Source organism: Lepisosteus oculatus, chromosome 5, assembly GCF_040954835.1.
Source record: "Lepisosteus oculatus isolate fLepOcu1 chromosome 5, fLepOcu1.hap2, whole genome shotgun sequence".
Classification (NCBI taxonomy): domain Eukaryota; kingdom Metazoa; phylum Chordata; class Actinopteri; order Semionotiformes; family Lepisosteidae; genus Lepisosteus; species Lepisosteus oculatus.
Genome location: NC_090700.1, coordinates 36320390 through 36344548, shown reverse-complemented (window position 1 = coordinate 36344548; position 24159 = coordinate 36320390). Strand labels below are relative to the sequence as shown.

Genomic DNA, 24159 nt, shown 5'->3' with positions numbered 1-24159 from the left:
AATTTCTTGGATATAAAAGTCTCATTGCCGCAAAGGGAATTCAACTTTTCAGTATATGCAAAATGCTCTACCTAAGATTTCTGCTGGAAGATCTTAATTAATCTAAAAAGGAGAGAAAAATGCGTGAACATTAGCATTAAAAATATCGCAGATCAAAATGACACCAATAAAAAACACCTGGGTAATATCCAATGCTAGTATCTGAAAACATAGATTAATACAGTGAAAAGTTTCTTTTCATTCTGAGTAAAAAATATTAGTATGAGTATAAAGTATTAGCACAGGAACTCCATCTACAACGAAATCTGTTTTGCTTTATGGTCTTTGTAAAGCTTGAAACAGGTAAAAATGGTCAAAGACACACCTTGGTAGCAGAACACTTATCTTCAAAGTGTGCTTGTAACACAGTCAATATCTTTGTAGCTCCATTTTTAACCTTGAACAAGGCCTATTTGGAAATATTTGCAATGTGACTTAGATAATGTAGTCATCTATGTAAGCTGCTCATTACAAGAAACTCAGAATGTATCCCAGAAGCACAGAGGCACAAGGCAGGAGTACACCTGGAAGTGATATCAGCACATCACAGGACACACACACAAACACACACCTCTTTGGAAGGTAGTAAGTAACTAGAGCACTTGGAATAGATCTACACAGATCTGGACACTAATGTACTTGCAAACTCCACCTGAAGTCCGGAAGAATGTTTTGAGAAGGTAAATTAAACTTTACATGTGTTTGCAAAGTTCAGTTCCTGAGGTGTAGTAAAATAAAATTACTCTGTACTAAATAAACAATAAACCTACTTCCAAAGAGTCCTATGTGTATTTGTGTTTCCTTCAGGAGGTAAATCTTAGATGTATAAAAGCTTTTCTTAACTATGCAGACAATAAATCTTCGAACTAATGATCTAAAAAAGTTTTTTATTTTTTGCTTCCAACGTATTAAAATACACCTGCAGCAGTGGTTATTTTACAGCTCCCAGCACATACAGTATAATGGAGGAACAAAGGAAGTTCTGACTGATGGTTACCGTTTTGTCCATTGGAGGAACTTTAAACTGAAAGAATGATTGGAGATGGTGTGAGTTGAACCCTTGTGTGTAATGGGGATAAGCATAGCCATATGACTGCATGGAAATCACATCATTAATATTATAGTGACTCAGGACTATGACTCTAGTATGTCAATAGACAATGTGGTGTACTGTTTTCCTTTCCCCCTTTTTTTCTCAGCTTTTATTCCAGGTCCAGTCATCACCTACTATAGAACACCAGACTGTGGGTGAAAAATAATACTTTTGATTTTGTGGTCTTAGTACATTTGGAGGGCTCTGTATAATACGTGTGCATTTCTCTATATACATACTGTATGTAGTGTATATGCATATAGCAAGAGAAAGAAATACTGAATCCTGTAATGGACACATTTGAAACTACCTACACCTACAAGTGCAATTTTGTTTTTTAATTTTCGTGATAACTTTGCTATTGAACAAGATAAATTACCTACATTTTTAGAATGAATCAACCACAGGAGGGAGCTCCAGCTCTCTCTACAGGTTTACTACTGCATTCTGTATGCTCGTACAGGAAGAGGAATAAAACATACGCTTATAAAACATGCGTAGTTCTCTACTATTTATAAACCCAACTGCACAGCTAAATACATCATAAATGGGACAGTAGTGTTTTAACATTATATAAGTTTTCCTTTAAATTAATGCTTACTTAATCATGATAAGATTTTTTGGTAAACTTAAATGGGAGAGCTACCACCTTGTAGCCTGATCTCAAATGCTAAGCCAGCCGGATCCTGGACAGCAGCGAGACGGAGGCCTCTAAGGAAAACCTGATTGCTGCTGTAGGTGGTGTTGGTAGACCAGTAGGAGGCGGTCTTCCCTCTGGACCAGAGTTTCAAAACCTGTCGCCCAGATGGTGACTGTGGGCACTGTGCTGTGTTGAGGAGGAGGTTTGGTCCCTCAGATGAGATATCAAGCAACAGTCCTGACTAAATTAAAGATTCCTTGGCTGTTCATAAGAACAGGGGTGTGAATTCTGGTATTCTGGCTACTTCTTGTGTTATTGGAGCAATGTCTCAGTTTTTCACTCTCCATCGGGGGAGATCACCATCTGATTGGCTGTGTAGCAGGTTCAGAATGGCTGCCTTTGCTCACCCAGGTGAGGGCTGCATGAGGTCCCCCCATAGGTAAAAGTCTGGGATATTGCAAGATGAAAACCACTATATAAATTGTCAAGTGTTAGAACAGTTATTCTGGGGAATATTTTCCAGACCTTTTGAGGATCCATGATACGTTTTAAGGGTTATAAATACCTTTCAAGATAAAATATACTTGCCTTTACAGACTTGTGAGAAGCCTGTAAATTGCAATTTGTGTCTTGAAGACTCATATCGAACAAGGGGCTCTGTGGACGTTCTCTCATACCTCATGTTACAGCGCTCATGGTGTTTTTGATGGTGCAAGTCAAGTCATTCTTCAGTGATTTTACAGCCAGGGTGGACTTTCATAGCCTTCAGAAGAAAAAAAACAAGAAATTACGTGAAGCACTTAGTGAAGAGACAACACATTTTCACTGTGATAACAAAAACTGCAGAATCCAACTGAAAGTCAATTAATTCCAAGTTAAAACTATGGAATAATACAGATAATAGTACATACTTATTGGCTACTGTAAGCACAAAACAGTTCTCAAACATCTCACAAGTCTGCTTCACTACATTTTAATCTGAGTGGGAACTTTAAATACACAACTGTGAAATACACGAAATAATTTGAAAAAGTGAATTCTCTACTGAACTAATCCACTTGACATTTTGGACCTGCAAATAGAGTGAAACATACAGTTTTCAATGGGTTTATCCCGTGGATGTGTTATTTATCTCGAGCCCCTCACTAGATGCACTTCTGTATTTTCTCCGGTCGATTGTAGCATTCTCCATGCTTGGTCCGCTCCAAGCCGCCCCGCCCGGCCCCCTCTCCTCCGAGAGAGAGACGCGGGGCAGCCGTCAGTCTGATTGATCCACGCGTCACTCTGGGTCTGTGCGCGCTTTTTGCGGAGATGACATTTATCGGCCGGCTGCAGTTCTGCGTTTGTACGGCTGGGAGGGCTGCAGTGGCCTGGTTATTTTTTCATTTTGATATTTCAACGGCTGCTTGAAATTTGGATTCCAAGGTTGGTATAAGTTCAGGCTGCCGGCATCGATTTCCGTCTATGGATAATGGACAATTATTCTATTATTAGTAGTAGGCATCGTGGTCGTACTTTCATCTGGTTAATTAACAAGAATAAAGACCCACAATAGACATATCGTATGCATAATGTAGTCATAAACAACTATAATTGGCAATAATCCTTTTTAATAAGCATTTATCAAATGCAGAGCAATATTTCAATTTCCACAGCTGTTTTTTTTTTACCGAAATGGACTCGCATTTTAATTTTGTGCTACACAATCTGTATATAGCGATATCTCTTCCAGCCTGCAGAATTCTTGCCTGATCAATTAAAAATGAGCTAACGACAGAATTACTGCCAACAAAATCTTAAGACAAAGCTTTAAAATAGATTGCAACAGCAATTAACGCTCAATTTAACATGGTGATTAAAAACAACTGACTTGCTGGAGTTGCAGCACAAGGATTTCATTTTATGAGTAGATATGTAATGCAATGATGTCCTGGTATACAGTAGCAATCAACATACCAATTCTGTAGTGTATTGTACAGCTCATTTATTAATTTTTCATTTCTTAGATTGCATAGCTATTTGGGCATTTTTCAGTAGCTGAGATATTTACATATTGCTTGCTACTGCTTTTATTCATTGGTTTCCTATCTGCAAGTTATTAACAAGGACTCCACTCTGTTTGAACCCATAAATCTTTGCATGTCTCTTTGGATGATGCTTGTGCCATGTACAGAGAAATGAAGGAGATGAAGGGATCTAATGAAGCAGACAGGCAGAAGACGTCATCTGGCAATGAATGTCTCAACTCATGTATTCTTCTTGGTTGTGTATGAGTCTCTAACAGACTGCTGTCAAGAAGTTTTTTCTGCGTAATTTATTTTAAAAGTGCTTCATACTGGAATATATGCTGACACTGCCCTTCATCTCCACACTTGCTGGAGTGACAGACGACTCCAGGTGTGGTCAGAAAGCTGACATCTGTCTGTTTTGTGAACCGATCCCGCTGTCGGTCGCTGGAGGCCAGCCTCACCAGGTCCAGGTCCTGTGCTACACGGATAGGGGAGCTGCAGTGATTTCTGGCAATGTGTGTCACTGTGTCCGGTCCTATGCCTCCTATGCTTCATGTGCTGTAACATGTAATGACGAATGGAGATTTGATTTTTTTCTACACAGCAACAGGGATGAATAAAGGAGGGTTTGAGGACAGAGACTGTATAAGTGGTGGAACTATTCCACCAGGTGGCAGCTGCAATCTGTATGACAGGAACCAACCTGCAGCAGAGTCAAGATGCACAATTTTTCTTTCTCCTCCTTCCTGCAATTTCGTCTCGCTGAATAGTGTGGAGTGAAAAGACAACAGCATTATCAGGTGATCATTTCACTCCTGTCGCACAAGGGCTGTTTGTGTTAAGAAGGTAATCAGATTTTTTGGCTTCAATAACAGATTATATCACCTAAACAGAGTTTGGGGGATTCTTAGTGTGTCTGAATGTATAGAAATAAAACAGATTTTGCTTGGAAGCTTAATCCATATTTACAGGGCTCATTTCAATATGTTTATTCTTATTCATATCTAGTCATTTTGAAGTATTGAGGTGATACAAGTTTAAAAGTCTCAGCCATAAGAAAAACTGCTGTATCTACAAAACCACTTTCATTCTGATTGGGAAAATAGTTTGGGGCTGTCTGGGGACTGTAAAGAAAAAATGTAAAAATAGTATTAATTGATTATAATGTAAAAATTCTAAAGCTACAATCCATCCCATGGGACACCTTTTAAGAAGAGGGCTGCTAACCCCAGTTTCTCGGCTTAACTCCACTCCGGACTTCTATAACATGGCCTCCCTACATTTCCCCCTTTAATAAATCGCTGAAGTGATTTCTCATTTCTCCACCTGATTAGATTTGTAATAGGACTGCTGGTGCGGAATGGCTTTCACGTATCACAGATGGGACAGCGCTTCCGTGTTACATAAGGTGGGTCCTCTCTTATATTTGAAGCTCTTTGGAATCCTTTGAAATGAAAAGCACAATGTGGAATTACTGTATAACGGAGATTATGATAGAAATCCAGGAGGAAGGTTAGATCCTTATCTTGCACGCTTCTGCTAGGCTATGTTTGTAAGTCTCGTACGCCTCCCACCACTTCAGCTACACCCCTGCAGCTACGCGCTCAATCCTCACAATACTGAGAGGTGGTCAGGACACCCTTCTGTCAGTACCCTCAGCCGGATGAGCTAGGCCAAATACAGTCTGCATACCTCATCCCTCTCTTGAATTTATCAGGATTTAACTGAATTACTGAAATGAACAGAAGAAAATCTTTTAAGGAAGAGCCACAGTTCTACACTGCTGTTCCAGGTCTGTAGGAGTTAATCCATAACAGAGATACTACTACTGATTGGAAATGTGAGCATTTTGGGGCATTTGGAGGGCAAACAGCTTGAGGATTACCTGTTCTAAATCCATTCATTTTTAACTGCTTCATTCAATTCAGGGTTGCAGGGGAGCCAGAGCCTACCAGTATGTTTTTGGACTGTGGGAGGAAACCAGTGAACCCAGCAAAAGCCCACACAAACACCAGGCAAACTTTCACACTACACACATAGCAACCCACATCTATAATTGAACCCAGGGCCCCAGCATTGGTTAGCAGCAATGCTAACCACTGCACTGCCCCGTTCTGGAATATTCTATCAAAATAAAATACCCGAAAAAGCCATTCAGTTACATGCTGATTAATAAACATCTTCAAAATATAATCCAATATTTTAGTTTAATGTGTTTTTCTAGCATAGACTTGCATTGTAATTAAACCTGCATGGGATAAAGGGCAAATGATTCAGTCACATGCTGATTAATAAGTGTCTTCAAAATATACTCCAATATTATAGTATAATGTGTTTTTTCTAAGTTACCTGTATATAGACTTGCATTGTAATTAAGCCTGCATGGGATAAATTGTGCTCATTAGCATATCATTCATCTTGATGTCAGCTTGCCCGATCAATTAAAGACGGCACCCCAGTCAGCTATGTGAAAAGTGAACTGCCTGTTGGCTGTTACGCCAAACAAAAACAAAGATAAGGCTGTAAAGGAGGTGATTCAGTGATTCAGTAATTAACTCAATTTTTCATGGTGATTCAAAGCAATTAATTCGTACTTCAGAAGTTTAAAAATAGAAACGAAAGGACCAGTTGTCAATCCCTAGCTGCGTTTAACTTTGTGCAGTCTGTTATTGCAACCAGGCCACAAGCCAAGCACTAGTTTCACTGAAAGGAAATTGCTTTGAGTGCGCGGCTTTGGTCTAGTTTTTCTACCTGTCACAGCAAACTCAAAACAGCTGCGGATGATGTTGGAAACGGCTTTGAACATGCAAGATCAAAGTGACCCAAGGAAGAAAACGATGAGTGAAATGAGAGTTGCCACTTGTGCTGAGTCCAGCGTTATCACCTGGCCTGATTACGGCATCTGTAAACTTGATCAACCCCGTCCTTGAGCACTTGTAGATGAATAAGGCTGTCCACTAATGTCAAGTCCTCCCAGAGGTGTCACATTTATTTAAGGCAGCTCTTGTCTTCTTACAGACAAGACCAAACACGAAGTGCTTTGTCGCTCTCCTGCGAGTGCCCAGCTCATACTGCCCGCCCAGATGTCCGACTCACTACTCCGGCACACCAGTCGCCTGCCACTCAAGACGTGAATGTTTGGATTGCGTTTGTGCAATTGGTTTTTGCATTGTCCATACTTGTACACTTTCCACTCCCCCTGCCAACACACTGACAGATAGGCACTGATGTCAATCACAGCACCAGGGCAGATGCTGTGGAGTGTCCCTGGACTTGAATCAATATGTCAGGCACCCGCAAATCCCCAACCCAACCTGCAGAGTCCAGCCATTGCCCCTAACACCCCCACCCCATTGTAATGTAGCATTGGTGGACAGCAATAGGCAGTGACAGTTTTACCCCAGATATGGATAAAGAAGCCTGGAGTCAAACTAGCTAGCAAAATTCTGTTGATTATTCATCGGTATTCTTACCATCCTCTGCATAAAATCTCCAGATTAATCAGCTACAGTATAATTACCAAATGAGCAATGTGGAAAAACTGACTACCTCTCGGATTTTAACTCTTTGATTGCAAGTTTCAGCTTGAGGGGCCCAAAAGAAGTATTTAAAAAAAAATAAAACTGTGTTTTAGCCGTGGACATGGAAATGAATGTGAATAAACCACATGGGTGTTTCTCAGTTTGAATTAATATGTGTTAAAGAAATTCAACAAAACTAAAAAAAAAACAACAGAAAAGCTTCACTTCCTGAACACTGAAAATACACGGGGCATTTGCGTCATTAAATTTCTTCATTTTGTATGAGCTACAAAAATAATAATCTCTCACAGACCGATTTAGATTCAAATTAAGTGCATTTCATACTGCGCCAGGTCTTGCTTAAATTAGCTTCCATGGCAATAGCCCACCCTGGGCTCTGTCTCTCAGCAGCAGGCAGGAGAAACACAAAGCTGCAGCCAGTCACTCAGGGGCTGGGGAACAGCTTGGACAGCACACGGTCTCCTCTCCTACACACCCGCAGCACACTGAAGGCAAGGTGCTCCTGCAAGCTTCCTGCAAGCCTTATCTCTTGTTTTTAATTCTAAGGCTAACATTCAGCCCCAAATTGCTTTTGGATAAATTTTTATAAAACACTCAAGGGGTTTAAAACTCAGCTGCGGGGATGTTATGGTCAATTAAAATGGAATATGAACTCAATAAGCCTGAAACATTGCAAATCCAGGGCTTATTCGAAGTTCCCCATGATTATACAACGTGCTCCAATCTGGAAGTCTAGAATAATTATAAATAATTGCATTAATGTAGTGTTTTACACCCTAAAGTGTATAGTTAAGGACCTTTGTAAGGTCACTCTGTATCTGAAACAAGGTTATTTACTAATTTATGACTTTTTTGCTACGCTCCACTTACTTGAGAATGATACCTCTTCTCAGCAGCTTAGGGCTTATTCCACCTATGAAAAGCTAGTTCTTCAAAACTAAATATTTAGGTTTACTGAAAATACAGGACACTTCTCATGTCTGTGACCTAGTAGAGCAGCTGTTTGTGCAGTGCAGATATCTGCAGTGTTTGTGATGCAGAGTGAAGGTGTTCTTCCCTTAGGTGTCTTTATAAATACATGCTGCATTGTTTGTCATAACATTTAAAGGAGCATGAATGTACAGCTTAGTCATTGTATACATACTGTACAGGTGTGAATGAAAACTCTGGCTGGATGCCTGCCAATGAGATTGCCAAGTGCCGTTCCAGAGGGACTTGGGTGGTGCCCTTGTCATGTTTTGAACAGATCACAGATCATTCCCACTGGAAGCCATTCTGCAAGCTCGTAGTGCATATTAAAGAGCTGAGGAATCCTCCAGGAGTCCTCCTGGATTGACCAAAGTGTCCAGGGGTGGGTATTAGCAGCTTTCCCGAAGTGGGAAATAAAGGATTTCCTCCAAAGCTCTCTAGAATCCCCCCCAAAATATTTGTGTTTAAATTTCCTGGAAGATCAACCTAACACACTCATTTTGAGCTGCAGTCTGGTGATTCAGGGACTGTGTACAGGAGAGCTGAAAAAAAATTGAAAGCTCCCATTTTCATAGAGTCTATAAACTTTGAAAAACAGTCTTTCACTCGTATTGTACTGTATGTGGTGTGCAGTGATTTCAAACTGTGAAAATACCTTAAAAATAAGAAAATGAAATTAGGACGCATAAACTGAGAATTTCATGAATAGAAAATTGAGCATCTAACACACTGCAGGATGAGTTTTGAGCTTGTGTGATTTCATGCCCCTGCTTGTTTTTTTTTAGGCTAATATTGCAATTTGATTTGTTTTGGATCTGGAGTGCTGTTCTCCAGTGCTTTTCGTGACAGCCAAAATAGTTTGATATGTTCTGATTTGGTTACTGCCTGCACATGTGCGTGATGGATTCTGAAAGGAGCCCACGGGCTGTGGAGATACCATAGGCGTGGGAGTCGCAAATCTAGGGCGAGGTGAAGGGAATTTGTCATCGGGGAATTCTTGCAAACGGAGAGGAGGAGAAGGCTGGGGGCTGATTTGCAGCTCCTGCAGCACCTCTGGTGTCCTCCTGCAGCTCAGCCTGTTTTATCGGGTTGGTAAATGTTTAATGAAACCGTTCCATGCCTATTACTCAAATCGATTGGATACGTGTGTTCTACTTACGTTTTCAGAAAGAAGCCTCGAAAGGTTTGTGTGTTTTGCTTTCTGTGTGTGTGTGGTGGGAGGGAGATCCACAGAGTAAGCAAAAGACCCATCTAGGGAACAGTGAGGAGCAGCCCATCTCAGAGAATGAACCCCCCCCCACCTGGTAGGACCCCTTTACCTGTTTCTGCCCCATCTATCCAGCAGTCAGTGTGCCAGTGACACCACAGGACAAACAGGCAATGTTTTATTCAGGCGGGGGCGCCAGGACAAGGACTCGGGCTTTTAATCATCGATTTTCATGGAGGAGCCCTCAGCGTGGGAAACGTGACTTGGCCTTGATTAGCATTCAGCAGCCGGCTCCCCTGCCCCCACCCCACTGCTTGTGAGCCTGCGCCCGAAGAATGCTGATGATCCTGCCTGGGGAAAAAGAGCAAAAAAAACAGGAGTGCTTCTATTACGCGCAATAACCCGAGTAATCCCCAGGAGCATCACTAGAATGAGACGGGGACTGAGGGGGGAGTGAGGAGCATTTTGTTGCTCTGGGCCACAGCCATTGTACAGTGTTAAACCCCAGCCACCCAGGCAGGGCTCAGTCCCAAGCACTTCACTGCACAACCCATCTTTTTCTTGGCATTTTTCATACTGCACCCAACCGACGTGGGGGCTCAACTTGTTTGCTTCCAAACCAGCTAGCAATTCCCATTCCGCCCGGAGAGAAAGAGGGAGTGCGGCATGCTCCTCTGTCCCATCAGTGGTGCGGGCTCCATGGTGTCCCGTGGGAGGGATAGTGTGCTGGTTAGAGAAGCAGCGAATCCTTCACTCATGTTGCTGCAGGTCTGCAGGGAAGCAGCATGAATCACTGGTTGCTGGAATCCCAAGGAAGTCCTGACCAGCTAATCCCTAGCCTACTCACGCGACACTGGCTGCCAGCTGCGTGTCACTACTGGGAGGATACCAATCACAGTGTGCTCAGGACTGCCAGCCTGTTCTGAGAGAGAGAGTGTCTTTACTGGCTGAGCCACTCAGCCAGGTGCCCTGGCATATTCCCATTTGAGCCCATGATCTTTAGTGTTCTGGGCTCCCTGAATGAAGGCCCCTTTGCTTATAATTCATTACAGGGAGGCTGGATTTCGAGGGAGAAAACAAAAGATATGTGTCACACCCTGTACACCTAGAGGGCACTCTACTTCTGTCCTGTTCCTAGTTCTCTGTGATTATTCATGTCTTTCCGGTGTGTCTTGTTGTGTAGGCTATTTACTTCCTGTGTCTGCTCTGCTCCTGGCTCAGCATTGAGGGTACAGATCAACCAGGTCACTCCTGTCCGTGGCCTGAGGGCATTGGTTTCTTAACCAACATCGCCTGACCCCCTGAGCCTGGGCTAACCCCCGTGTTGCCCCTTTTACTGCTACGCATAGGGTCTCTACTGCTCTCCTTGTCATTCCATGGCTTGCCTTTCCGACATCCTTGACAATATGGGAGTTTCAGGACAGAAAAGGGTTGAGCACTCCTAAAGAGAAGAAACACTGCATAGTGAATAAGCCCCAGACAAATGTAGTCCTTTTACAATATTTCTTTTGTGAATGTGAGATGAAGTCCTTAGGCTCAGAATTAATATACATGATGTTATTATTTTCTTGTCTTACAATCAGCACTCTAATGAAGCAAGCTTGAAAACATTGTTAAGGTGACATACACTCTGGAACACAACCTCCACCAATTAAAAATACAGACTAAGCGTGCCTGCACAAGTCAGATACAGTACACAACAGGAACTCAAATGTACAAGGAGTTGTCGACACGGAACACAGCCTGCAGGGCTGCAACACTGTGGATGCTTCGTCTCTCTACACACTTCATTTCTTTACAGCTGTAAATGGGTCTGCTGTCTCTGCAGCCCTGCGAGTTAAAGCAGGTTATTCCCAAGGCTAAGGCATTATTATTAAAGAAGAAAAGACACTGATTTATATTTCAAAGATATGATTTCTGCAGAAATGGAGATGTACTTTAGCATATGTGTGCTTTGTTCTAATCAGTGTTAACTCCAGGGGATTGTATCTTGAAGAGAGGCTCATTCAAAATCAGATAAAGTTGTATGTACATAATTTATAAAAAATGATTAAAAGAAAGGAATTCTTGAGTGTCTCAGCGAGTAGAGGTATACAGTCTATATATTGATACATCAACCGGTTCAGGTCTGGACATTATCCTAGGCTCACTGTGATGGCCCAACCATGTCACTTTGTTTGCGTAGGCTGTCAACCAGGGTATTCTCAGCCCATTGCTCAACAGAGCCCCAACACCCTTTGAACTTTGATGTGTGAGCCACCAGTGTTGTCAGTGAGAGCTGCATCACTTCATCTCTTTTAAGCAGTGGGATTCCACCCATCATCAGAAAAGGCTTTTATCCTAATAAGTGTCTCCAGACGTCTAGGGTGGAAATCTGGATTGAGATTGTGGAGCTGCTCATCCCATGAATTGAATACTGGTCCATCGCAAGGCCAGTAGAACAGCCAATCAAATCCAACCTGCAGGAGAGGGGAGAAACCAGAGATCTTAGAAGAAACCCCTGCCAGACTGTAGGAGAAAGCACACACAATTCTGTACGTTTCACTACATGTGATAACCAGCTGAAGGCAGACATGAGCGCACCTCTGCCAAGAATGTGTACATGTGTCCACAGTCCATCTTCAACATATCAGCACGCAGCTGTGTAAACAAAGCTGTGTTGATGGAAAAAAAAAAACAGTAATAGATAAAATAGAGTCCCGATTGAAATGAGCAGCTGGAAAGACTGTAAAAGCAGCCTTAATTAAATGCTGTGGGACCTTATAGTTAATGAAAATCTTTTCTGTGTAATTAAGGTTCTTAAACTTTGCCTACAGAACAAGCCGATTTCACCAACCAACTTTATTTCTGCTATTTTGACCTGTTTAATACCTCATGTTCTCTAGTACTATACGTTTACAGCCCGTGGCTGATTGAGTTAATGGGATAAAAAATAAGGATTGAAGCCAGGATCACTGGAGCTGCATTGAGCAGGTGTTGTGCAAAGCCGATCAGGATCCTGTTAATGCAGCTGAGCCCTGGAGTATTTAGGACTGCGAGTTTCAGGATGACTCCCAGGTACTGTGCGGACATTGTGGCCAATAAATCAATTGCCTACCGCGTGCACATTAATTTTCCATCAGTAATATCTCAGCAATCAACAACAATTAAAATCGTGAAGCAGCTCAACCTATCTCAGCCTGCCAGCACACTGAGTAATAATGAGGGTGCAACCTTTGAACCGCATAATCATTTACTGCCTGCTGTCAGCCACTGCACTAACGCAGCAAAATGCTCAAGCACCTCCTAACAGGATTCTGCAGAATTTACTTGAGCGGGGATTAAGCTGAAGAAAAAAATCCTGCATTTGGGGACTAGGGGGGTTACAGATGTATCAAATCTGTTTTGGGCATTAGCACAGTTTAAGGTGATTTAATAGATTATCAAAAAGAAAATAAATATGTAAAGGGATTATAAAAATGCACACTCAACAACTATGTGCTGAAGGGGAAGAAAATTCCTCTGTCAATACCTGGAGGCCCTGAAATAGCAAGATAGAGGAGGCTGAGTCTTGTCAGCACAGGGTGACGTGGGTTTTTAAATCCAGAACACATACACTACTCGTGATGTCTTAATGACACCATGTGAGTTAGAGAGAGGTAGATTCGGGGTGAGAAATCATAAAGAGAAGTGGATTCAAAAATATTTTGCAGAGCGACAGTCCTCAACTGTATTGAGCAACTTAACAAACACAAAGGAGCGAAAATGGAATCACTTTTAGCATAAACAAAAAAACCTTCACAATGCCCAGTTCTTCTGCAGGCATGTAATCAATATGCACTCAACTGTTTTACAGTCTGTTTTGTTAGTATCATATCTCAAAATACTCTTTAAGTTGCGAGGTGGAAACAAATCCATAGTAAAGGCCTAAACAAAAATAATGAGTAGTTAATTAAGCATGTATCATACTGTATATGTACCAAAAACTGTACTGTAATTTAAATATAGAATTACCTATAGAAACACCAGGTTGTAACTATAAAAAATATCTGAAATAACCCTAAAGTAAGACAATGCCTCTTTACATAATTCAATACATTGTGAATATATTCTGAATATAAGTCACAGGCAATTTTTTCTTACTTAGTAACACCCAATACAGCATTTTTTCCTTATAGTTCAGGTGGGTAGCTGCGTCAGCATGTGTAGGCTGCAAAGGAACAAGTAATAGGTTTATATCATGCTGAAAAGAGAAGAGAGAAAACACAACATGTGGGCACCTGAAGAAGGCTTCACAGCCGAAACGTTATGTTTTCTTTCTTCTCTTTTCAGCATGGAATAAACCTACAGTATTACTTGTCCATTTCTTCCTTATGCTGTACTGGAGTTTCATTTAACATTCCAGATCAGTGGCTTCTAAACCTGTTCCTACAGGAACACTGTCTTCTGGCTTTTGCTTCAAGTTCTCAATCACAGGCTAATGTGAAATCAATTCAGGTTTCTGTCTGGAGCGTATTTGTAAATTAAGCTCTTAAAGAGTCAAATGGAATTTGTAATTGGTATCGTCCCTGTACCAATTTCCGAGTTTCATAACTGCCCACATGCAGGTGTGTTGCCTGAAATCTAACAAATGGGATCTCTGTAGAAGGAACCCTCTGTGTCAATTCCACCTGTGTCTGTTCATCGTGAATTGGTCAACTTGTAAAAGCTGTTCAGTCAGAAATAATGGCAAACAAGCTAACTATTGAAGAATCAGTTGTTCTACAGAAAAAAATCAATAGCTTCTTTACTCATCCAACAAGCTTTCGAGGACAATTATTATGACTCTTTGAATTGTACAGTAGCTGTGACTGCTTATAGGTTTGTTGCAAATACACATTTGTTTGGAGGTAATAATTGAAAAACTGCTTAAAGAGATCAGCTTATGTTTTCCTAAGCACTTTGTTTTCGCTTTCCCCTTCTCAGGTTCTTCATCCCAAATTCTGCTTTGATTGGCGTGGCTTTTGTCTGTTACTGCTGTGAGCTACTGCCCTGTGTAAACACATTAGCTTTGTATGGAGTTATTACTTTTCTGTTTCTACTATGTACTTGCATTTCTGACTTTACCTGTCCAGTGACAAATAATACAGATTAATTTACATCTGAATTTGGGTGCAATGCTTCCATGGCTTAGTGTTAAAAGGCAGCTTCTGTTTTAACAACAAATGACTCTTCTCATTATCTGCGCATTGACTCCTTTCAGGTTCAGTGACCTGCCAGCTCAAGTGATGAACTCAATTTCAAATGGAATTTTAAAAAAAGGGGGTTGAAACAGCACGCGTCTTTGTAGAAGGCCCACTGATCCTACAAAGCCTGGCCACATTAAAATGAGAACTGCCAATTTCCAGCAGCATGTCCTTGCTGTTAGGAATCCCTGCTGGATAGATACGAGGATCCTGCGCAGACGCAGGAGTGAGTAGTTGACCAGGCAGGCGAACAATCCAATACGACAGGCGAGTACGGTGTCCAAAGGAAAAGGGTGTATCAGAAACCAGGAAGGGTGATAGAAGCAAACAATCCGAAGCCAGAGACAAGGTCGTGGTCAAAAGGGGTAAGGTACAGTAAGTCGTAATCCGGGGAGAACACAGGAGGCAAACAGTCCGAGACGAGAGGCGAGGTCCAAAGTCAAAAAGGCAGAAGGGGAGTCCAGAATCCAGAATAAACGACAGGTAGAGCTCTCAAGGAGTAGACTCAATAACGAGCAACGGGAAGCAGGTTAGGATGGTGTAAATATCACTTGTTAATAATAACCCGCTGCTGTTGCTGATTAGATCGCTTAAGAGTTGGTCTCTGCTGGCTGGCGGTCGTGACACTTGCCTGTGGCATATTCAGCAGCCTTGATCCCGAGTGTCCATGTCAGACTCTACATGACACACAGGGAGAGCAGTGGGTCTGTGTTTCAGGTCATCTCCTCTGCATTCCCTTTTAGCCTCTCACTTAAGTATGTCAGGGCTTTATATTTCTGGGGTACAGAGGTCTGAATTTACTAGATTAAGCCTATAGATGAGGTTCTTCATGCGGCAGCTCTGATTGCATTTTTACAGGGTACTGCAAATCACAGCTGCACACTGTGTGGCAAGTGGCACAGCCAGTTGGCACTCCTGCTTGCAAGGCTGCCACCAGTGCCCTGGCCTTATCTGCAGAGAACACAAATACACTGCTGGTTGCAGGCTGGCTACTTCTTGTATATCAGAACAGTCCCAGCCCCAAGCACAGATATTGAGTTCATGTGGTTTCAAGTGTACAAAGCAGGTACAGCTATGCACTCAGGGAATGTGCTACAAAGCAAAAGAAACACAACCGCAAATATTTCAGCGACTACTGTATGTTTTTAGACGTGGAACTGAGTCAGTCATTTCATTTCATTTTGAGATGCAGGGGTGGAAGACTTCATCATGCCAGGATTGAACATATTATTCTTTTCTTCACAAATACAAAAGCTACAACATAAAATAAACATAAAGCTATTTTTTAAGGAATAAGGCAGGGTTTTTCAAAATTGTCCTGCAAGAAGGTCCTTTTGTAAAATACCCTCTCAATCGGGACTCCCAAATATAAAAAAGTCAAATGCAAATATGAAATTATTGTAAATAACGTGCATTCTTTATGACATTAAAAGCATAATTACAGATCATCAAACCCCCTATGTGAGTCTGAGAGATTACACCAAGGGGATGCCTTGCACAGGGATAGAACCTGAAAGCTGGAAACCTCTGTCTCTGTTTCTGAAACAGCCTTTGAATGTACAGTACTGATCAAATTCTGTATGCATGATTTATTTTTATTGTTACATAGCCATTTTTGTACTTTTTCAGGATTGGAGTCCCAGATTTACTTCAAGTGCTCCTTTATCTCTACTGAGAATCTGGCCTTGGTTTCTCTCGTGCCCGATCTTCCAACAATGCCAGAGCTGGCCCAATCGCAAATACCATCAGTACTGAACCGAGAACAAATGGCTTCTCTACTATCAAGAAGCTTGAGCAGGCTTCCAGAAGAGCCTGGCACTGCCCTTCAGTTTGCTCCCTCCAGTGGTATGGTGGTTCTTACTGCTACCTCACAGACCCTAGGTTCTGAGTCTTTTTCTGGGATTGCTTTTTGTCAAAAGCTTGGTTTTTACTCCCATTTCTCAAGAAGATGGAGATTACATTTTATTGGCTATTGCTGAATGACTTCCTAGAATTTGGCTCCTGATCCCCCTTAACTAACTGGCTGTGCATAGTATATGTTGAAAAAAGTGTCTGTGGCAAGTGTTCTTAAACCTGGAGATGAAGACCCATATACCTGCTGTTTTTTGTTCCATCTGGGCTCTCAGTTACACAATTGTGTAACTGAATGTGTAATTGACTTATTAGTAAGATTAATTTGAACTGTTTGTCTTCAACTCTTAAATATGTTGGAAGTTGTCATTTAGCTATTGTATTTCATCGATAGGATGTTTTGAATTTTGAGTTGAAAAATAGCAAATATTAGAATCACGCAACTTGTTTGTTGAATTATGGCTTCAGTTGATAAATAAGCCCTGTGTGTGGTGAATAAACACCAGCAGATGTGTTCTCCTCCAGGACCAGGATTGGGAACCCTTGTCCTTCAGGACTTGTACAATGATTAACAAGTTCCTTCTTGAATGTCTTTACACAATGTTCTAGAATATTCCAATACCTAGAATGGAAAGCAAATAAACATTTTCCAATAACAGAACAATAGTGGTATTCCAGGTTGACATTGCAAAACAAACTGCTGGTCCCCATGGAAATGGGCACTTTAGCATAGCCAAGCATTGCTTCTCAAGGTGGAACGAATCAGCTGTCTGTGTGTCATAAGAGGAACCTGTGTGCAGGGTGAGAGAGAAAAACAAAACACAGAAATGGCAGACAGCATGGTGTGGTTGCAGGCAAGGGACACAAGCAGAGCGTGGAGAAGGTCAGCACCGGAAACAGGTGTGCAAGAGAAAAGTTGAAAAGACTCTTCAGGGTCATGGTTCGAGAACATACAGTAGCAGGATTCACAGTCAGGCAGTAGATAGGCAAGCGGACATACAGAAAAACAGCCCAGAGAAGTAATTCAAAAAGTAGTGGGTTCAAAGCCTGGGGAATAACCTTACAAAACACCAAGAGGGAAGCCAGGAGATTAAGCCAAGCTGAAGCAGGACAGATGATCCAAAGGCAGGGGAACACCTGCTTGCAGAGCAGCCTTATCTGCAGAGAACACAAATGCACTGCTGGGTCACAGGCTGCCCAATTCATATAAATCACTTGAGTCTCGGGTGGCTCTGAGTAAACACTCTACAACAGAGCCCAGTGCACTGACAAAGCCGCCCTTAAATAGCTTGATTCACCTGAGATGGCCAGATAGTGCACAGGTGAATCAAGCTTTCTGTCTGTTTGTATATCCATGCCAACTGGCACAGATGACAGGAGTGGAGGAGTGTGGCCGGTTGCCGTGGCAATGCTAGCTTGACCTGCAGTGCTCCAGCATCATGACATATAAAGCCCATGCTACATGAGGAAAACATGCAGTCCACAGCCCACAAACACACCCCGGACTCCAGAACTGTGGCAGCTGCACCAACCACTTAACCAGCCAGTTCTGTACAGACAGTGATGTTTTACACCAAAGAATATTCCTTACATGCACCTGAGACTTTTGGAGCCATATAAAACTCTTGCTTATAATGACCTGGTGTTAGCAAAGCGCAAAGGTGCAGAAAGGAGCAGAGCAGGTAAGATTGTGCTTGCTTCTGGAAAAAGGGACTCCCTGCTGTAATCAGCTGCCTGCTTTTACTGCGGTCTGTGTGATCAAACAAGAAAAGAATTTGGAAGACATTCAGCATAAGCAATGCAAGCAGGATGCGAGAGATCAAAATTTACATCTTCGACTACAAAAATTCAATCTTAACAAGTGTTGGAATAGCTCATTAGCAATCTGAGGGAATGTTGTCCATTTTCCAGATCAAGGCTTTTCTAATCTTCTTTGAAGCAAAAGCCACAGAGAAGCATTTCTTGTGATTTAATCAACTATAAAACCACAACACATTCTTCTAAAAGACACAAAAGCTGCCAGTATAAATGAACTGAACCCAACAATAAAGTCCCTGGAGCAAGTGCGCAAAGGAGACAATGTAAACGGCCAGTGAGACCTATAGTCCAGACACATCTGGTCCACATCCTGGCTGTCATGTACAGTAGGTGTCCTCTACATGCTGTGCCTCAGCATCCCTTGTGGCGGTAAGTATTATAGGGCTCTCAGAGAGAGCTACATCACTCCTCCAACAAATATCATGACTGCTGTGGGTGCAATAGATATCACAGCGGAAAAAGCAGTGCAAGTGTGCACAGTCCTTACTCATCCTGTGCTAGTACCACGGTCCTAGCATTAAATCAATTTACAATGACCAAATCCACATTGACAAAATTGAAAACTGAGAAGATTACATCAGCCGTTTGCTTTCGTACAGCCTCCTTATCTTAATCATAACATCTGTGGCGAGCAGAAGGAAGCTGGAAACAGATTTCTGGGTCAGGAGCTGCAAACAATGATTTTTACGATTACGGCATTCAGATTCAATTAACTAGAAGGGAAACGAAATTAATTAGGGACAATATACACATTGATGTTCCTTCCCATTTATGAGATGTCAGATTGTTCCAATTAAGCAAGTGAGAAATGACCATTATAATTAACAAGAGGCTTGCGTAAACTGGAAACCAAAAACAAAATACACATCCGAGGACTCTAGGAGAATGAGTTTCTTTCATCTCTTCAATATGCAGGATTATGAGTTTTCAGTTTTACACATAGGTCTTGTCAGCTAGGCATCACTGTAATCTCCTCTAAAACCTAAAGACTTGAAGAATCGCTTCACTTGGCTCTCCTCCGGCTCAGTTTTCTTTCAGCATGATTGTGATGAAGTCGGAGTGAAGCAGGGTTTTCTTTGGCTTCCTGTAAGCTTTACAGCTTGGGGCTGGACGTGATGAATGGCCCTCAGTACAGGAGTTGGTGTAACATCATTTATCTTCTCTCCAGATGTACAGGAAAAACTTACAGTCGGCTGCAGTGTGCTTGAAGAGACAACTGCCGCTAATAAACATGCACATCTGTGGTGTCTATGGCCTGTGTGCTGATACACAAAAGCGAAAGGAAAAATAAGCAGATGTACTGTATTATTTGTCCAAAATGTGTAATGTTTTTATTTGTATGGAAATTCAAGGTGGAGAATCCCTGCTTGAATGGGGAAAGATCAGATCTATGATTTATTTTACATATCATTAAGAGCATGAAATTAACCCCTACAACCATGGTCTCTTAGGAAGTACTAGCTTGACATTAAAGTTCTTGGTGTCACGCCCGACATCCCTCCCTAGAGGGTGCTCCACTGCTCTCATAATTGTTCGTGTGATTAAGCTCTCCAGGTGTACCCTTTTAGCATTATTATTTAAAGACCAGCTCCTCCAGTCCTCGGGGCTCATCATTAGGGTAAGATGTCGCGAGGCCCGCCTAGCACCAGGAAACCCTACATCCGTCTCCTGAGGGCATAGGCCTCATCCCCGACACCTCCCGTTTCCTGAGCCCGGGGTCTGGAGGATCTCGCCCCGTCACCCTTGGACCTCCATGTCTCGTCTGTCCGTGTGCTCCCCCCTCCCGGGGATTTTAACTTTGTTGCGTCCCAGGATGGATTTCTTGTTGATGGACTCTCGGACTGTGCTTTGACCTGGCCTTGGACCCGTTTGGATTTGGATGCCGTTTTGTCTTCCCCGTTCACTGTCTCACGGATTGTCACTATTATTTTGCGCACTATTAAACCCCTGTGTGTTCCCTTTTACCTCGCCTCCTGTTTTCTCCAGCTCTTACCGCATCGCATAGGGTCTTCTACAAGATCTGACACAGATTTCAGTCCGTGTGCGTGACACTTGGGAAGAAAGTGACACTGATACATTTCTTTTACAAAAAGGAAGTAGAGAAATTCTCTGTGCATGCAATACTAAAAAAAGGGAGAATAAGACCAAGCTAAAATCAAAACTTCAAGACAGCTGCCGCTGAATAATTTGAAACCAGCATTTAATTGGGACTTTGTAAGGGGTAGAAAGTATGTTGCTCTGACAGAGTCGCCAACAGGTCAAAGAATGTAAAATCTGCCAGGTCTGTTTCTCTTTTATAGGCAAATATATTTACTTTAACCCGCCCTTGCACAAGTATTTTCCCTGACTTTTAATCCGGACAGGAAGAAAGAGGTATAGATTAACAGGCTTTTCTAACCCTGAGATAGAGGAGCACACAGCTTCACCCAAATTCATCTGCTCACTGATGCATACTGTAGTTTCTTACTGACGCGCACACAGATAAATGAGGAATAATTTGGTTGGCATTAGCCCTTTCCCTACACAACCATATTAAATGGTTGTAATTGGAAATGAGACCTGATGAGATCTATCCCCTTGAGCAGCAGGTTACATCAATATTCTGATTGCATCCAAGTTTATGAGCTTGGAGATGGATGGGGGATGGGGGATTGGAGTGGTCATTCCAGGTACTAGAATAATAATGACCAATATTCTGACAGCATTTCAGATCACAGAGCTTTCAGGGCATGTTAGGCAGGTTTTACGTAGCTTCCTTAGTGTGAAATTAGCTGATCAGAGAAACCACAACGGTCAAGACTCTCACTCGTGCAGGATTTTCCGTTACATCAAAAAGGTCAGCCCACACATCTACCTGTAGTAAAACAGGAACATGTGTAAGAAGAATCCAGCATCCACAAACTATAAAAAGCAATGCAGTTACTTCTTTTTATCCGCAAGAGGCAGGCATGTAGATTTGCAGGAAAAAAACAATTGCAGTGTTTTGGATGAGGCAAGGAGGAATAAAAAAAGGCAACGATGGACTTGATTGATTTCATGGACCCAAGTCAGAGAACATGGCTTTACACAGAGGGTGGTAGGAGTCTGGAACAAACACGATATCCATATATTTCACCCAAAGTAGGCCTCTCATGACACCTCTGATCTTGACCAGCTTGATCTGGCTTCTAAGAACTATGGTGAATCTTAAAATAATGCATGCACACTTAGATTAACGTTGACGCCTGCCTTTTGTAAAACATCTGTGCCTATTTATTTCTCTTCTTTAATTGCCTACACTATCCACAGGCATTGCATGGAGAAACTAATTAAAAAAACAAGGCAGAGGAGCACTGCCCATTTAGAGGAATGTGCCTGCATGGCCATTATAGAATAATGAAGCATCCCTACTGACAGGGAAAAGCAGCTTGCCCAGGGCTAAAGCTCTCAGTTGTAGGGGGCAGTAACAGATTGATGGGGTCTTCCCTCATGCTGGTGGGGGAGTTCTGGCTCCTGTACTGTGGCAGCTGAAAATGACAATGTCACACATCCTGTAGTCAAACAATTACCTTCCCTAGCCTGGCTTCTGTGACTGTGAGTCATGATCTTCTTGCTAAGTAGGTGCACAAATCTTGTCACACTCTATTATCCAATAACTGGCATATAAACACCATCGTTCTTCAGTCGAACAGTCGTACTCTGAAAGTCCTGACCTCCTGCTATCCATTCACATTATACAGCAAGGGTCACAGACTGCAGGAGGCACCTTGTCCTCCACTTCATTACCATTTGCTTACTTTAGAAAATGCTTATGTAGGAGTTGTACTGGAGAACTGCCAGGGAACTTTATTCCCCCTGTTGTCTTAAGTTACTGCTACCATTTTACCTGACATTCAGAGAGATTATTTAAACCAAAAAATCTTCCAGGCAGCTTTGTGAAGACTTTACTCCAGGTAAAATAAGGTGATGCCTCAAATTATCTTTAAAAAATCATAACTCATCCAGCAATTGCTTAGGTATAAAAAAAGAATATGATGGGAAAAATACATTTTGACAGGTCTATCTATATTTGTACCTAGGAATAAAGTAGCAGACGTGAATATAACTATTTTAAATAAGCATGAAAAAAATCACTGTCTTCTGTAATTATAATAAAGGTCTTGATTACTTCCTTCGATTAGTTTCTTTTGGCCCTTGAGACCATTTTCATGATCATTAGGATATGTAAAATTCTGCTAAAAGAACGTCTTTACAATTTATGAGGGCATTCTGAAACTTGCTCCTGCATTCCTTTTTATCAAATGCAGTAGCTCTGCAGCTATTGAGGATAGCTTGGCTACAGCTCATTTACTGCACAGCTTTTTAGGACCTGAAATAAAAAACTGGGACTACTGACCTCTGCATAACCCGCTTCACTATCAACCCTTCAACTCAAAGACCTTAAACAACACAGAATCCCCTTCTGTTCATCAGGGAGGTAAACTCCTGATATACACTGATGTTTGGTTGTGCAACACACTGTTCTGGAACTGTTTGTTCCTCTGGAGAAGCTGGTGAGAGTAAATTTTATAAGAATAAATATGGCAGTCCAGCTGTAGGAGATTGCAGGAAACATCTGCACTGTCCTCCAGCCCACAAGAAGCACCATGATGCAATGTAGACATTTTAACACTGGTTCAGGGCTGCACTTATTTAAACACAATTCCAAACCAACAGAAATAAAGGTTAGCTTACCCAGAGCACTAAGTGGACTCGTCTTCAATTCCTAATGAAATGCACAACCGGGAAACAACGCTGCTTATCAGCACTTACCATTTTCCACATCATCATCCTGTGTATTACAGAATGTTTGCTTGCTGCTCACTCAGCTCCTTCACACCCTTTTGCAATCCATTGCTTTAGACCTGCTGGCTGCATCCTGGCTTTAAATCATCACCTGACCAATCATTTTTCTCTGACTGGTCAGGTGACAAAGGGCAGCAGGCTGTTCCTTCTGGGAAATGTGGTGGAGGCGAGTCTCTTTATCCTGTCTCCTTTGGTCATTCTTTCACATTGTATACAGTATATCCTGGAACTGGCTGACTCATCTTCATTGATGATGTAACTACTGATGACAACAGCAGAGTGAATTGTGAAGTTTACAGAAGCATTTTGTGTGCTTCAGTAGGAGAAAATACTTCCATCCTTATTTCTGTTGAAAATGGCATTTGTCAGTGTGTGACTCAGAAAATCAATTTGTACATTGTCTTAAACAAGAAGAAATGTAGCCGCACAGCAAAAGCTGACAGAAATATTATTTTGTATTCGGTAGATGCTACTTTGAACTTCTGAAACCCATTGGCTGTCTATGCTGTCTTGACAGATTTAAATGTATTCTGATTTTAAAGATGGTGTGAGGGCAGTAGGAGACCAACAACTTTGTTAAAGGAGTTTAAAAGTGAAAACGCATTTGAAAAGATATGCAAATAAATACTGACCAGACTGAGTCCACTACATAGGAGCAGTGCGTAGCTGATTCAGGTCTCACTAAGAGATCAGTGCACAATGGTTGCCTGTCTGGGAAAAACTGGATGATATCAGAAAAAATATGGTCAATTTTTAATTAGTTTTAAATAAATGAGAAACCTAACCTCTATTCTTTGGTTTTACATTTCTAAATAGATAACATGGACAGGCAATAAAATAGTCAACAAATTAATATTGGAACCGATATTGTGGCCCACATACTACAGATCACAGTTATAACAAGATGGGTAACTGAAGGGGCTCATAGTTCATTGCTGAACTAAATATGCAGGGCAAAGATTG

General features: G+C 41.8%; 1 long non-coding RNA gene across 1 annotated transcript; it reads right to left on the bottom strand.

The window, feature by feature from the left end:
• Positions 1–3373: 3373 nt before the first annotated feature.
• Positions 3374–23302, bottom strand: LOC107076816 (uncharacterized). Its single transcript, XR_001477947.2, has 3 exons — positions 23164–23302; positions 9612–11958; positions 3374–4543 (listed from the first exon to the last, which is right to left on the bottom strand). It is a non-coding gene; the product is annotated as an uncharacterized lncRNA (long non-coding RNA).
• Positions 23303–24159: the final 857 nt, after the last annotated feature.